The sequence below is a fragment of the Oryzias latipes genome, chromosome 3 (genome assembly GCF_053564925.1).
Source record: "Oryzias latipes strain Hd-rR chromosome 3, Olatipes_Hd-rR_3.1".
In the NCBI taxonomy this organism is placed as follows: Eukaryota; Metazoa; Chordata; class Actinopteri; order Beloniformes; family Adrianichthyidae; genus Oryzias; species Oryzias latipes.
In genome coordinates, this window is record NC_136239.1 from 16,617,959 (window position 1) to 16,634,872 (window position 16,914).

The 16,914-nt window shown below is 40.2% G+C and overlaps 2 long non-coding RNA genes across 2 annotated transcripts; one reads left to right on the forward strand and one right to left on the reverse strand.

Moving 5' to 3' along the window:
* Positions 1–10,482: 10,482 nt before the first annotated feature.
* On the reverse strand, positions 10,483–16,110 carry LOC144991186 (uncharacterized). Its single transcript, XR_013655145.1, has 3 exons — positions 15,972–16,110; positions 15,075–15,215; positions 10,483–10,590 (listed from the first exon to the last, which is right to left on the reverse strand). It is a non-coding gene; the product is annotated as an uncharacterized LOC144991186 (long non-coding RNA).
* LOC144991185 (uncharacterized) lies at positions 10,851–16,235 on the forward strand. The gene is made up of 4 exons (XR_013655144.1): positions 10,851–10,970; positions 12,680–12,761; positions 15,496–15,567; positions 16,101–16,235. It is a non-coding gene; the product is annotated as an uncharacterized LOC144991185 (long non-coding RNA).
* Positions 16,236–16,914: the final 679 nt, after the last annotated feature.

Here is a 16,914-nt window from a genome sequence, read left to right on the forward strand (position 1 = left end):
TGTTAAAAGCTGGCTAAAGAGAAACTGGACTATTTGAATGTCAAAAGCCAAATAGGACTAGACTGAGTAATAGATAAAGAAGCAAAACTCTCAAAAACTTGTTGTCACAGCTTTTGGCAAACTTTGGAATTCAAACAAGGAAAACGGAAAGGCTTGATGAAGAATCAGCTGTCACTTTCTCAACTTTGAAACAAATCCAAGTGCAGAAACAACAGAAAATGGATGAAAAATACATGAAATGAGACACAAAAAGACATGAAAGACTCAGAGATAGACCAGATGATGTGCAGACTCTCAGAAGTTTCTTTGAGCCAATTTACCATAATCTGACTGCAACAATAGTACAATATTTATCAAAGTAATGAAGCAATAATGATTTAAAGCTTAAGAAGGACTTGGATAGTATCTTTCTCCCACTATCACTCTCACAGAATGGAATAAAAATGTCAATAGGCTTTCGTCAGACCTAGCATACAGCAATCATTTGATTTTCTTTATTTTATATAGTTATCCAGCATGTATACTTGATATGGCCTCAGGAATTTAACTTGTATCTTTTCTTATTAGGACAGTAAGTATAATACTATCAACTAGTTCTTTCATAACCCTTGTGCTATCCTATGACCCCACCCTTACATTGATGTGTTTTCCATTCCATGACAAAGGTGGATAAAGGTGAAGAGAATTTCTTGTATTCCATGGACACCAGTGAATATCACAAATCATTGAAGAAAAAAGGTTCAGCGCACTGTCTTGTGGGTCTAGATGACCCAACTCCCAATGTTAAAGTGCCTGGGATAACACAAGGGATACATGTGAAAGCAAGCAAAATCTTGCCATAGCGACCTGCATAATGACATTGAATGAAGCACAAATTGTGTCACAATAATTTGCCAGCAACACGGAAGCAATGCTAATCAGAAGTCAATTAGTGTTTTAGTAATGGTGAATTAATTCACCTGAAATCAGGTCCTTTGAGGAATCGGGAACGAAAATGATGATTGCCGAGTGGCATCAATTTAATGAATCTAATGAAGAGACTATTTTTGTCATTTGGTAAGGTTTATGGTGTTAAGATATGACAATTGCGAACCAATGATGTGTGTGCATGACGTGCATGTCAATTAATTGATTTTTGGTAGCATCATGAGTATGTAGTGGAGATGAATTACTCAGGAAACCAAGTCAGTGGGGATGTTCTTTGTTTCCTGTGGAACCGGGACGGAATTTTAAATCAAGACATGTTTTCATCTCATAATGCATGGTTGCTAAATCATGTAAGTGTTCCCGTGAGGCCTTTAGTGAACATCCTGTTTATGTGGTTTCTAGTGTAATGGTAAGATATAAACATTTAGCCATATACTGTGAAGTTAGTTGGGAGAGACGTGCAAACAATGTCAAATAAAATTTGTCTTAACCCACACAAAGAAGTATGCTCCTGAAACTGACTAGATACTAAAACATACAAAACAAGCTTCAGTTGCTTTCAATATAGATTTATTCAGAAGTAAAAATAAATAAATAAATAAAATAAAGAACAAAATTAGGTCAAAAGATGATTTTGCAGCTGAAAATATCGATTAAAAGTATACTGCTGTTACATGAATTACTGAATAAAAAGATTACATATACAGGTAAACATAGAGAAAAAAAAGCAGAGTGTGTTGGGTGGAAAGGACCAAAATTGGCTGCAACGATGAGAGAAATTCTCAAGAACCACATTAATGAATTGCCTTTATAGTCAATGCATTAAGTATAAAAACAGATAGAGCAAAATTTGCATGCATGAGAAACTTTCCAAACTTTAAAATGATGTAGATATTCAATTATACAATTAATCTTCCTAAAGATTATCACATTGTGGTAAAATCTTTGTAAAATGAAATGAAGACAATAGTAACCAAGGAGCAAAGTCAAAACTCAGGAATCAGCAGGGACATTGGAGTTTTCCAAACAGAGTTTTAGCAACACACATTAGTGTACAAGCAAGTGTACTAACACAAGTATCAACATGTTGGCAACCATCCATTACTTCTCATCAATTCTTATTTTATTTGTGGTGTAAAACAACATTTCATTTTTACTTAACTAGGTTTAAAAGCAAAAAAAAAAGAGTTATAAGAATGTACACAAATAAATCATTTCGATTTTTTTTAATAAAAACAATAATGAATGCAGGAAAGGCAAAGTTAAATTAACATTTTGAACCATTCAAATATCATTCCAGTCCATCAATCTGGCAGTAAAGTTCTAGGCAGTAAAGCAGCTGAACAAGCTGCAGATGCAATGCACAACAATGTAGCTTGCCAAAAGAAGCCCTTGTTAAATTGCAGTTTGTAAATAAGTTAAACAAGTTAACACAGGAAGAATGTTTGAAACAGAAATTATAAACAGTAAAAGGCCAAAGATGTGCAATGGATTACACTCTCATAAGAAAAACTATAGAAAAAAGGAGAAAAAGCTTCTTGAGATTGTGCCAAAATTTATGGTTGTTTAAGTTCATATTCATCACCTCCTAATTTAAAGTAACTGATAACAAAAGGGAACAATTTCTGGCCAGATGTCAGAAAGATGTCAGAGAGGAGAAACTGCTCCCGTTATTCAGTCATGGCGCAGAGACTGCTGGAAATAGAAGCTGATGATGATGGAGAAAGTTTGGGAGTAGAATGAGAGGGAGAGATGAACGACTGGAGGAGTGTGGCAGCTAAAGTTAATTTTCAGTGCAGCTCATACTGTGCGGTGCTGCAGCTGCTGATGAATGACAGACGGGGGGAGGCTAATGGAATTGTACTGCATCAGCCCCAAGATTCACGAGCAGTGCATGCTAGGTTACTATTATTCTCTCTAAATGACATGCCTTGTTAAGGACATCCTGCCTCATGTGGGGCTTGCTGGAAACAACCCCTCTAAAAAGATTTAGATTTCATATCATCTGAGGAGACGGTTGTTTTGATTCAGTGTGAAAATGCAGAACTGACTTTTTCTTATCTTCATTGTGATTCTGGTTGTACATCCAGCCAAATATCCTGCAATATTAATCAGTTTAAAATGTCCAATAAAGGCAGTTTAGTGAGTACAAGTGAGGTACCATTGGAGATGACAAATGCCAGATGAAAAATTATTTCAAGAGTTCATTTAGTTTCATTTCTTTATGCTGTTGATGTTCAACTGGACTGAAAATCCTGTCATTTGTTGCTGTCCTCTGTCTGTCTGCGGTTCCATCCTTCAGGGATCAGCTCAGTTACGCCCTTCATCTGACCACAGCATTCCCCTCCACTGGGTTTACAGTCACATTGATTCTCAGTTGTATATTTACCATGTTCAGTACTTGCATTATGCACCGTTAGGCTAAACCAAAGCACAGTGGATCAAGTCATCATATAGAGCAGCATTGATTATTCCCATTAGGTTTCTCCCTTTCAGCCTTGTGCTGTCCCTTTGTCCTTTGTCCTACTTCTGCCTGTACGGCTGAGTGAGCTGTGGCAAGTGGCCGAGCTATGATAGGCAGATCATTACTCTGCAGTGCGTATGCCAAGCCAGCCGGCCTTACAGGAAAGGATGGAAAAGGAGCGGAGCAGACTAATACTAAGAATGGAAGGAGGAAGGAAGACACATTAGGTTATGGGTAAAGCTAAATTTAATCCCGTCTCTGGGTGTTTCTAGGTATATCCCATCCCCCACATTGCACTATTTCATTCATTCATTTTCTTGACCGTTTTTCCCTTTCGGGGTCACGGGGCTGCCGGAGCCTATCCCGGCCACTTGTGGGCGAAGGCATTGCACTATATTCTTCATTTTCTAGTCTGCAGCTAACTTCTTTAGAGGATATTATAGTCTCTTGCTATCAGGAAAGCACATTACTCTATCGACTGGGCTTCATACATGGAGGTGTAGCTTTACCTTTTCACTTTGTGTCTGTGTTGCATTTTGTGTAATCCAATCAGAAACTCTACAGTTGTGCAGGGTGAGGTCTAATTTGTTTTTTTCTTTTTTTTTTTACTTGTGGGGCAAGATGAAACATTAAGTCAATGAAGTGTGATCCATCCCAAAAGAAAACTTGACCTGGTTTAAAAGAGAGGCTTTCATTGTTGGCCTTGTTTTGAAATCTCTCTCCCATGAGCATGCAGAAATATTGTTGGCAAAGTTAGTCAGTTCGCCAGTGCAATTGATTTGGTTTTGGGAGTAATGTCCTCTTGTAATCCGAATTCCCCAGATAATTTTATCACTGAGGACATAGAAAGTGGACAGAGATTCTTCCCCAGTGGCAAGTATGACACAAGGCAGCTTGACACAGTTCTACTTTTTCAGTCATAACCTTTCAACCTCTTCATCCTCTGTCTTTTCAAATACTTATATGAGTCTATTCATAGAAGATAAATAAAGTTAGGGATGAATGTGTTGCTCCTTTATTCTTTTTGTCTTACCTTAGATAACAATAAAGTTTGTTGACTGTTTTTCATCTGGTGCCTAATTGGGTTGTTCTCCTGGTGTCAAATACACAGCATGGAAATGGGTGTATATTTGTGTGGCTGTGGTATGTAGAAAATGCAGTGATTTGATCTGTCTGGCGGTTATCCTAAAAACATCTGTAACAGCAACTTCATTCAATAGTGATCAAAATATTGTTATTTATAATAAATTCCAGTCTGTTTGAAGGTGTTAAAATAAATTAAAGTGGTTGAGTTGTTGCTCAACTTACTGAGACGCAGCACGTTTATCTGCTTGTGGGGCAGCCCACAAGCAGAACTCTCTTGACAAATAGATTTTATCTCAAGGGCCTTCCTGGTAAAATAAAGGTTCAATAAAAATAAATGTATATAACACAGGTACATCCACTTTCTTGAACGCGTGTTGCCGATTGCGGTGTAAACATTGCTTAAGGTGGTTTTCTTTCAGTCATATTGATGGACTGGCAAACTGCAGGGGTGTACTCCAATGTCTTCCTGAAGTGGCTAGGATAGGCTCCAGCAACTCCTTTAACAAAAGGACTAAATAAGAACTTGTATTGATGGATGGATGGATGGATGGATGGATGGATGGATGGATGGATGGATGGATGGATGGATGGATGGATGGATGGATGGTCGGATGGATGGATTGACCTTTCAAATTATATATTGTTTCTTATCTTTTTTAAAGCTGGTTACAGAAGACAGTACTTCTTTTCTCTGGAATTTTTTTTTGCTTATTGCCATGATTGCCATGCATTTAGCAACATCATCATGGCAAGGCTTCGTAAAACGAAGATTATGAAGAGGGCTGTCCACGTCTTCTACAAGCTCGCTCGTGGCTGAGCAATCCAATATGGGAAAGGCAGACCCTGCAGCAGAGGCTGCAGGTGAAAGTCTGTACTAGATTCGGTGCAGTCGTGAGGCCGGCTATTCTCCTTTGTCGTTTGTCTTTTAGACTAGTCCGTCTTTTGTCTTCAAAAGAGGAGACAGCGTCTTTGATGTACTGGCGCCAGGTGTCACGATCTTTTGCCAGAGTAGACCACTGACGATGGTCGATGTTGCAAGCACCAAGGGATTTCTAAAGAGAGTCTTTGTATCTCTTTTTTGGTGCCCCTCTATCTCGCTGGCCTGATGCAAGTTCATACAGAGTGATCTTTGGCAGTCGGTGGTCCTCCATCCTGTGTACATGTCCAGCCCACCGCAGTTGCGACTTAAGAAGCATGACCTCTATGCTTTGGATGTGTGCCCTCTCGAGGACTTCGACATTGGTGACAAAGTCGCTCCAATGGATGCCAAGAATGGTGCGTAGACAGCGCTGGTGGAAACGTTCGAGGACTCGCAGGTGGTGCTGGTAGGTGACCCAAGACTCAGAGCCGGAAAGAAGGGTGGTCACCACAACTGCCCTGTACACACTGATCTTGGTGGGTTTCTTCAGGTGCTTGTTGTTCCACACCCGACTGTGGAGTCTGCCAAAGGCACTATTCGCCTTGGCGAGCCTGTTGTCTAACTCTTTGTCGATCCTGGCATCTGAGGTAATTGTGCACCCCAAGTAGGTAAACTGCTGGACAGCTTTCAGTTCTGTCTCTCCGATATAGACATGGGGAGGCTGGTACACTTCCCGAGGTACTGGCTGGTGGAGGACCTCTGTCTTCTTCAGACTAACTTCAAGTCCGAACAGCTTGGCAGCATCTGCGAAGCAGGAAGTTAATCGCTGAAGTGCTCTCTGAGTGTGAGCTAGGAGTGCTGCGTCATCGGCAAAGAGGAGGTCACTGATCATTTGCTCAGAGGTCTTGGTGTGAGCCTTCAGTCGTCTCAGGTTGAACAAGCTGCCATCGAGGCGGTAGCGAATGTACACGGCATCCTCGTCATCAGGGCCATCAGTGGCTAGCTTCAGCATCATGCTGAAGAAGATTGTAAAAAGAGTGGGTGCCAAGACATAGCCCTGTTTTATACCGTTGATGATGGGGAAAGTGTCTGAAAGGTCGCTATTGAGCCTGATCTGAGCGTTCTGGTCTTCGTGCAGCTGAACAACCATGTTGAGGAATTTGGGTGGGCAGCCGAGACGTTCCATGATCTGCCACAGGCCTTTTCGGCTCACAGTGTCAAACGCGTTGGTCAGGTCGCCAAAGGTTACATAGAGTGCCTTGTTCTGCTCACAACACTTTTCTTGAAGCTGTCGGAGGACAAACACCATGTCAGTTGTGCTCCTGTTGCTTCTGAAGCCACATTGGGATTCTGGAAGATGGTCTTTGGCAATGGTGGGCACAAGTCTGTTGAGTATGATTCTTGCGAGGATTTTCCCTGCGATGGAGAGTAGAGTAATCCCTCTGTAGTTTGAGCAATCAGACTTTACTCCCTTGTTCTTGTAGAGGGGGATGATGACTGCATCACAGATATCTTGCGGTAATTTTCCCTGCTCCCAGCAGCAGATAAACAGTTCATGAAGTTTGGAGTGTAGCGCTGGGCCACCATGCTTCCATATCTCTGGTGGGATGCCGTCAACTCCTGCTGCCTTGCCACTTTTCAGTTGCTTAATGGCTTTTAATCAATGAACATCAATGAAAAAAAAGGTTCCCACCTACCTCAAAAGGTGTAAAAGGATTAAAAGTAGCATGTTGGAACATCAGTACCATGCTGGACGCAGGCAGTGGTCCTGATCGTCGTTCTGCTCTCATTCTGCATGAGCTATCAAGACTCTCCATCGATATTGCAGCCCTTAGTGAAGTCCGATTCCCAGGGGAAGGCAGTCTTAGAGAGAATAGCGCAGGTTACACCCTCTTTTGGTCTGGCAAACCGGAAACAGAGAGATTTAGCAACAACTGCCTTTTTAAATGGCAAACGTTGTTAGAAAGAAATCTACATTTTAAGCATTTATTATATTTCTTCACCAATAGGATTTAGTATATGAAAGTCACCAAGACAATTTCACATTTGTGGAAAACACAGATTTTTTTGTTTTGGTGGGTCCTGTATTCCTTTCTCTTTTCTTCTCTTCTCCTCTCTCTACATGGAGGCTGATTGCCTTACACTTGAGGTAATGAAGGCACTCTATCAAACTCTTGCATTGCCAACCCTCGCCTTTCTGCCCTCCTCCCACTTCTTCTCTAACAGGGACAATGAGACATGGCTATGTTACAGCTGCGCTGCATAGCTTGAGGGTGGTATTTGATGTCAGATATCTTTGGATTTCACACTTGTTGTTGACTGTCTTTTGGTAAGCACTGTAGAAATTAAGGTTTTCCAGTCAGGTTTTAGACCCCATCATAGCACAGAAACTGCTCTTATCAAGGTAACCAATGACATCCGCCTGAACACTGATGATGGAAAAGTCTCTGTCTTAATCCTGCTAGACCTGAGCGCTGCCTTTGATACTGTTGATCATGGGATCCTTTTGCACAGACTCCAAGACTGGGTTGGCATCTCTGGATCTGCCCTAAGTTGGCTCAAGTCTTATCTAGAAGACAGGAAATATTTTGTTGAAATTGGGAGTTGTGTCTCAGACTACATGGGCTTGAATTGTGGTGTGCCCCAGGGATCGATCCTGGGACCCCTTCTGTTCAACCTCTACATGCTGCCACTAGGGCAGTTAATACGCAGTAATAACATATCTTATCACAACTATGCAGATGATACTCAGATCTATGTGTCACTGACAACAGGTGAATATGGGCCGGTGGATTCTCTCAACCACTGCCTCCAACAGATCAGCGCGTGGATGCAGAACAACTTTCTCCAGCTAAACTCAGACAAGACCGAAGTTATTGTTTTTGGCCCACAGAAACAAAGAGAAATTGTCAGCAGCTACCTTCATTCTCTGTCTCTCAAACCCTCAAATCAAGTCAGAAATCTAGGGGTAATCATGGACTCTGACCTGAACTTTAACAGCCATATCAAGTCAGTAACATCAGCGGCATTTTACCATCTGAAAAACATTGCCAAAATCAAAAACATAATCTCAAAGCGAGACCTGGAGATACTTATCCATGCATTTGTCTCCAGTAGGTTAGACTACTGTAACGGCCTGCTCACCGGCCTGTCCAAACGAGCTGTAAAACAGCTTCAGTACATCCAGAATGCTGCTGCTCGAGTCCTGACCAAAACCAGGAAGTATGATCACATTAGTCCTGTGCTCAGGTCTCTGCACTGGCTCCCTGTACCTCAAAGAATAGACTTCAAAGCAGCTCTGCTTGTGTACAAGTCTCTCCATGGCCACGCACCAAAGTACATCTCTGACATGTTAGTGCCATATGAACCATCTCGTACTCTGAGGACCTCAGGGACCGGCCTCCTGTTGATTCCCAGAGTCAGAACTAAACAAGGGGAATCAGCGTTTCAATATTCTGCAGCTAAAATCTGGAACAGCCTCCCTGAAGGCGTAAGACAGGCCTCTTCTGTGTTCATGTTCAAATCTAGACTTAAAACATTTCTGTTTAGCCGTGTATATGACTGAAAGGTCCTATCTGCACCTTTCTTTCCTTCCTTTCTTTTTAAATCTTTTTTTTTTTCTTCCTTTTCTTTTAAAGTAAATTTTATGTTGATTATTTCTATGATGTATTGTGATTTTAATGCACTTTTCTGTTTTGTGAAGCACCTTGAATTACTTTGTGTACGAATTGTGCTATACAAATAAACTTGCCTTGCCTTGCCTTGCCTTAAGGTTAGGTCCTGCGATTATGGAGTGAAGCTTTATTCTCCTCTCTTTTGTCATGCTGTGTTGTTTTCCATCAAATTACCTTGAGGATCTAAGGCTCAGTTTAAGTGGAATGTACTTTGGGGAGCCTGTTTCACTGCACCACCTCGAGCTACAAGTCAGCCACATGGATGTATGTCTGCAGACAAACACTCCATCGCTGAAGAGCTTTATAAGTAAAAATGACAAAGAGAAACATACGTGTATGAAAGCTAATAAAAAAGCTGCACCAGCCCCAATACTTATTTATTTATTTATTTATTTATTTATTTATTTATTTATTTATCTATTTAATGTGTTTGTTCACGTATGTTTTTCGCTGCAGAAGTGTTCGGAGTGGGGTCATGGAACTGTCAGAAGCAGCATCTGCCAGTGAGAAAGAAGCCAAGCAAGGAGAGTGATTGCCTTCTGTTTGTCTCTTCTGTCTCCAGTCTCCCTACTGTATTTTTCTTGCTAATTAACTTCCGGACGCTTTTCTTCCTGTGTGCGTTTCTGGAAGGCTGGGGGCTTGGAATGGAAAATGCAAAGCCAGAGGGGCCATGAAACACGCCTCAAATGGCTCAAATCTCAAATCTTCAGCATGCTTTTCTGAGATCTTTGCTGAACATTTTTGAAAATTCAGAATGGCATTTGATAATTTCATTATGTTTTGTTTTGTTTCTAGATTGAAGTTGAATTTAGATTTCAAGCTAATTTATACCTATTTATAGTTTAGTTCTTTCAAGTTTTAAATAGAACTAGTTTGATTTTATCCAAGTGATCATTTTTTAGTGTATAACCACTTTCACAACGTGCATGTGACTCGCATTAAGCCCATGGTGTACAGTTTGGACAAGCTTGGAGGAACTTCTTGTTCTTTTCCTAATGTTTACAAGTGCATGTCCTCCACCTACAGCTGGAAGAGGCTTGATGCAGAATGTCAAAGCAGTGCAAATCTTATGAATCTTGCTCCAGGCCTTTTCTTTCACAGCTCTTTTCTGATATATGACAGACTTGGTGTTATAGAATTTCAGCCAGGCACAAAGCACAATTATTAATTTCTCCTCTATGATCAGTTTTCGAGTGGTTGGCTCTACCATAAATTAAAAAAGATGCCCTCCGTACATCACTATAAAATAAGAGTCTCTGTTTGGTAAATGTTTGACCAGATTTAACTTTTTTGCACATTTAATGTTTCGTATGCAGAGCCTGAAAACTGTCGTAAAAACTTGCATAGAGACATGAGAACACAAGAGTTTTGAACATGGAAACCTGAAACTGATGTTTACGCAGACTTTTCATTGAAAGTGGTTGCTGGAACATCCATTGTCGAGGGAGGTGTGAACGCAGTTTATAACTCACCCGAGCAAAACAGTGGTGGTGTGACAGTGATGGTAGATCAAGCAGTCAACCTGCCTACTGACAGGAGGCACTGTGAGGTCAGGAATGCAAAACTGGTTGAGAATCTAACTGGAAAAAAGAAAGAAAGAGTTTTCAATGCAAGCTTTTTATTGTTATTTTTTTTAAATAATGAAATCAAGAGTTGATGTTTGTTGAATGGAAACGAGTTCTTGAAGTGACTTGGGTCTGCATTTTATTCTGTGTGCACGTCATTAGTGGCAGGAGTTATAAATGGAACCTCTCACAGCATATGTTCAAGTCAGGCTCTGCTGTTCTCTCTGCCACCATGGACGACTCTCACATTGCTCTCTCCCTCGCAACAGCAGCTGCATAACACGAGTTATGGCTGCACCTCACCAGTGAGACTTTGGAAACAAGGAAGGCGGGGGATAGAAGAGGTGGAGGAGGAATGAGGGGAAATATGCCAAACAAGCAACATGGAGATGAAAGTAAGAGAAATGGGGGCAATATCAACAATGAAAGGCAAAAAAGTATGCTCTTTTCTGCATGTGAATGGAAAACTGGAAAGGTGGAAATAAAAATAAGAATGGGAGGTACAATGGTAGACCAGGCAGACGGATAGAAGAAATTTCCAGCTCTCCACCCATCAGAGAGCTCAGCTGCTCAGTTGTACAGGCAGACAGACAGATTGCAGCCAGTGATATGTGTTGGGAATCATCTCGAAGATGGGCTAATGACAGGAGGGGAGAATCAGACAGATGGCTCCCGTCAGGGAAATGGGCTCGCAGAGCTTTCCCAATGGTCTGCATTAAGACGGCATGAACATGAATGGTTGGTTCGTTGATAAAGGAGAACAGCATCCATACATCTTGTTCCAGGCTTGAAGAGAAGTGTCACTCTGACCTTACTGTTTGTGTGTGGTTCAGTCAAATGAAGACATTTTACATATCAAAGACAATGGGAGTGGCATCATCCCAATACTGCACAGGCAAAGAAAAAAAAAAACAACTATTATCTTCTTCAAATACCTGTCAACAGTTTTCGGGTCTAAAATGAGGTAAGGGAAATATGTAACAGCTGTTGGCAAATGTACAAAATAAAAGGTCTATCTGTGTGTTGTGTACTTTGCTGCAGTGCAGTTCAGTGGTGTCCCTAAAATGTTTTTTGTAAATGTAAACCTTTACATATTCCTCTCAATTAAATGAAAATGTGGGAAGGAAATCATCTGCAGTTCCCCACTGCACAGCTATTGCATACTTTAGTGCAGGGGTTCTCAAAGTAGCTGACATTGTTTGTCTAGAGCAAAAGAAAAAGTTTGAAGAAATAAGTCTATCAAATGATACAATTACTAGACGAGTAGAAGATCTGGGCAGCAACCTCTGACAGCAACTGGGAAAACATCTGGAAGGCCTGGTTAACTGTACAAATTACACTTGGTCATTAAAGTTAGTAACCCTTGTGTTATCCTAGACACTTTAATATTGGGAGTTGGGTCATCTAGACCCACTGGACAGTGCTCTGAACCTTTTTTCTTCAATGATTTGTGATCTTCACTGGTGTCCATGGATTACATGAAATCTTTCCACATTTATCCACCTTTGTCATGGTAGGGAGAACATGTCATTGTAAGGGTGGGGTCATCTAAGATAGCACAAGGGTTAAAAACAACTTTTTCTGTTTATCCATTTTTTTCACCAAAATTGGCCCCCAGTCTAATGTCGAGTTATTAATTTGGCCCTCCGCTAAAAAAACTTTGAGAACTCCTGCTTTAGTGGATCTCCATTATAGGGCACATCCCTTAACCCTTGAAAGCTACGTTCACACTGAACGCAATTCGTGCATTAGGTGGATTCACTTTCGATGTTAAGTCAATGAACAGATCCAATCAGAGTGTCTGCGGAAGGATTTGAACGCCGTGGGGCAGACTTGCGGCAGTGTCTTTTAGGGGTTGCAGTGCAATACTTTCACAGTTCAAATATCTGAACTTGGCAAAAACAACATATCCTGTCAACCAATCAGCATGTCAACCAATCAGACTCAGCTTTGGCCCATATCATGTTGAGGATGTAATCTGCAGGTGCAGTCCAAAACCAACTCCTGAACTTAACAATATTTTTTTATTTGCATTGAGACAATAATAATCAGTTCCTTTAATTTTATTCTTATTTTTATTTTTTCTCTCCTGCACCAAACCCAGGACCGCAAGTCATCAAAATCTTAATGGAAGAGATGGAAGTACTGCTGAAAAGCTGCCGTCCTTCAGATGCAGATCCTAGATGGTGAACCTCATCGTATTGGGAGACTCTGAATGATCTCATGAATGCAGACTTGCTGATGATGTATTTACCAATGCTTTTATAGAGCCCTTTAAAATAAACAAACTTGATCTCTCAGCATCATCTGTATCTTCCACTGTATGCATTGTAAATTAGATATGCAGTCAATGGTTCCATGTAGTGATGAGGTTAAAACATATGTCGGTAGCTCCTTCCACACACATCAGGAGCATCAAGTTTATGAACAAATTCATGGACAAGCATCCAGAAGCACATTTGATGTGCATCAAAAGAGTCGCAGCAGGTGTGCATTTGATGCGGGAATTGCGTTTGGTGTAAACGCAGCATAACACCGGAGATGTTGCTGGGGACAGAAATAACGCATGATCTTTGACTTACCATAACTCCTCAACTGTTTAATGTGATCAATGTGAATCCGCCGATTCTAACGCAGAGAAAAGCCGTTGCACCGTTAAGCAAAACCTTACGTTGCAAACCTGCTTTTCATCATAGATTGTGTAAGCTTCCCTGCTTTGTATTTTTGCATATGAGTGCAAGGCTGCCTTTCTCATTTTCAGAATCCGCTGGAATTACGATGATAAACAGTTGAGGAGATATAGTACTCGAAAGAATGTCAACAGAGGAGCTAAATCTCCGGTGTTTAAGGGTTAAACAGTTATAGCTTAGAATTTGTGAGTTGCACCAGCTTGAAATCTTTATTTAAAAGAGAAATAGATAATTTAAAATGTTTTGCTCAAAACAAACTACATAAAATAAAAACAATACAGTTAAGGGATGTGGAACAGCATAAGAAAAAAGAACAACTGAGAAAGGCCAGTTCATCTGAAAAAAACTGATCAAAAACACAAGAATGTAAGCTCATTTACTTAAAATGAAAGAATCATTTATTTATGTCAACATGAATTATTAAAAATCATAAATCATGTACAATAATTAAAGATTCAGTAATTATTCATTTCTATCATCAAATGGTCAATATATGGGCTGTTACACGTAAACAAATGAAATTGACTTCTTTCCGCTCAGGCCATCTGCGTTTATGGATTTTAAATCTTTTTTTTTTCCAAGTCTTGGACACTTAAAAAAAAAACAGGCAACAGTATTTATTTATTATTCATTTTATTTATGCAGATGTGCCTACAAAAAATCATTTTTTATTTTCCGTTTGTGTCTCGCTCAGATAACAAAAGACCTTAACATAGCTAAGTTTCTAAAAAAATCCATTTATATGCAATCCCTGTTGCATGCGCACACAAACCCTTCCCTTCCAACAGAAATAGCCCAGAATATGGCTTTATTTGGCTCCACCTCTCACGTTGATGTTTCTGGTTTTATTGATGTTTGGGGCTGAAATGTATTTTTTATGGCTGGAACAAACAATAAACACAAAATATGGATGAGCTATTTCAAATTGATAAATGATCATACTTTGCAGGTGAACGTACAGAGCTATGCATATAAATATGTATTACCTTCCAGCATTGGGCAAAAACAGATCTGTTGTCCGTATCACGATTCAAGCATATTATCAAAATGTTTTGCTACAACACAAAAGTAATGCTCTTTTATGTTTCTAAAATAAAATGTAGGGGAATATGTGTGACATTCAGGATCTAAAAAAGGAAAGACTGTAACAAATTTGTGGGGATTTTTTTATTAAAAAATATCAATGTTCTTGTTCAGCATTTGTAGTAAAACTATAGTTGATGAAGAAAAACCAGATTCAGGTTTTATTGATTTAGACCCTGCCCCCTCCCCCAGTTCTAAAGGCAGCTCTAAGAGAAACTTTTCTATCATCTGCTTCAGATGCATCATACTTGTCATCTATTTTAAAATTATTTTCTGATCATAAAACACATCTCAGGCAAACTAAGCGGTTATATTTCTGTAGATATTTACTGGTGATTAGAGCAGTGATTAATTTCATAGTCTAACATAAGTTTTTATTGACAAATACATCATCATAATTTGTAAAAATCTAAAGAATTTTAGAGCTAAATCAACTGTTTCATGTTAGATGCCATGGGTGAATTCACTATACAACTTGGGACAGAGGTCAGAAAACAGTTGCAGCATGTGATCATGTGTTGCAGGAAAAACTTCAATTTTTTTTTTACTGAATTTATGCAACAAGTTTAAATTTTACTAAGCTTCTCTTTAGTCTTTTGAAACAGATCGGTATAATAATAGCTGCAGATGCAACAAAAAGAGCCCCATGTCAAAGACTAGTCTTCTATTTTTCAAATATCTGATCTTAAATGCAAATTACACTCCAGCATGTGTGTGTGTACATACTTGTCAGCTTGGACAAAATGCATGATGCCCATGTGCCGGGGATCTAGCGATGAGGAAAGTTGACCTTGTGGTTTTAGTTTCAAGGACGCCGTCATTGATTTTTCTTGCAAAGGCATTTATCTGCAGGTGTGTACTGGATTACTTTGAAAGGGATAAAAAAGACAACTGTCAACAGTCTGCATTCTGTATTAAAATACATGTGCACAAAAGTGCATGTTTGTTCTTTAAAGTGTCTTTTGTTGCTGCTGCAAAAGAGGCTTCTGCTTAAAAGACTTTGAAAACAAGTGCATGCTCTGGGAGCAGGAACCTGCTTAGGCACAAATTACATAATCATTAATATTCCAGCTTCTCATTTTCAGGATCTGCTTTTTGATATTAATGCTGCCTTCTGGGCAATGAGCACCCCTCTTTATGTGAACAGGGAGAAACGTCCCTGTGAAGGATGGAGCTGGGCTGAATACAGAAGAGCCATGACAGACGGAGCGGTAAAGTGGTAAGCTTTGATTATAGTTTGTTGCTACAAATAATTCAATAAGGAGACAGTTGCACTATGGGGTGTGGCATCTGCCTCAATTTTTCATTTAAAAGGAAGATTGTGTGATCCAAAAAAAAAAAAAACATGCCAATTTGTCTCTGTAGCTGTTAGAAAATGGCTGCAGGCCAGCTCTTGTGATAGTGCAAACCTGCACCTCAGCTCAGATCCACCTAAATGGTTTCAGCTGTAGGTGTGAAATCCCAGCCTTTGATTTAGCAAGGCCACATGCAAGTCCAGATTTCCCAACGGAGGCCCGGTTCACAGATATATATCTAGAGAGGTAAATGCCCAGCTCATTTCCAATTATGGTTTAACAAGACGGATTGAGGTCAGAGCCAGAGAGCATGGCCACAGGAACTCACCGTAAGACGGACTTGTGGGAATGCCAGAAGAGAAGGGGCAAGGGGGTGGCTGGAAAATTGAACATCTTAGCACTCCATCCTGAGTGAGAGGATTGATTTTCCCTGTGTCGCCGTCCCTCTCTCTCACAGGGAGCAGCCAGGACCTGGTGGAGGGGGGGCTGAGATGGTGCCAGCAGCTCGTGAAGGCTCCAGTGATTCTGCGTGGAGTACTAATGTAGCAACAAGAGACAGACAGAGAAGCAGCCAACCCCTTTCTCTGAGGTTCACTTTAAATCTGTGTTTCAAGAGAATATTGTCCATTAAGATAACTCATCCACAACAGAGCATCTTTTGAGGAGGACTTGGCAAAGAGGCCCGTTAAGTCAATAGCAAGTTAATGATATGGAGAGGGGGGAAGAGACAGACAAGTTCAGACTGACAGTTTGGAGAATAACTGAAAACCACCCTGTTGTTTTCACCAGACTGCTTCCTTTCATTGTGGCTTCCTGAAGAAAAAAGGAAAAGTGGTTGGACAAAAAGAAAAGTTGTGTTCATTTTTGCATTTTTTAATACTGATTACCCATAGTTCTTAGTCTAACGATATCCTTTATTTTACAAATTCCAGTAAGGTTTTATGCATCACTTACACAAAGGCATCACATAAAACAAACTAAGGGGTCTAAAGAATGTCATTTGTAAAAGGTAACTGAACTTAAAGGGCCTATATCATGCAAAATCAACTTTTTTGAGCTTTTAAGTGTATAATAATCTTAATTCCTCACAAAAAAAAAAACAAAAAACAAAGCGGTATTTTGCTCCAGTCACGCATTTTTCTAAGTATTCCTCTAAAAGCCTGCGTTCTGAGCACCAGCCCATCCCAATCTATAAAAAAGAGTGGGTTGTCACATTGTGACATCATAAAGTTAGAACAGCCCCTTGCATGACTTTTCCAGGAAAAGTCTGT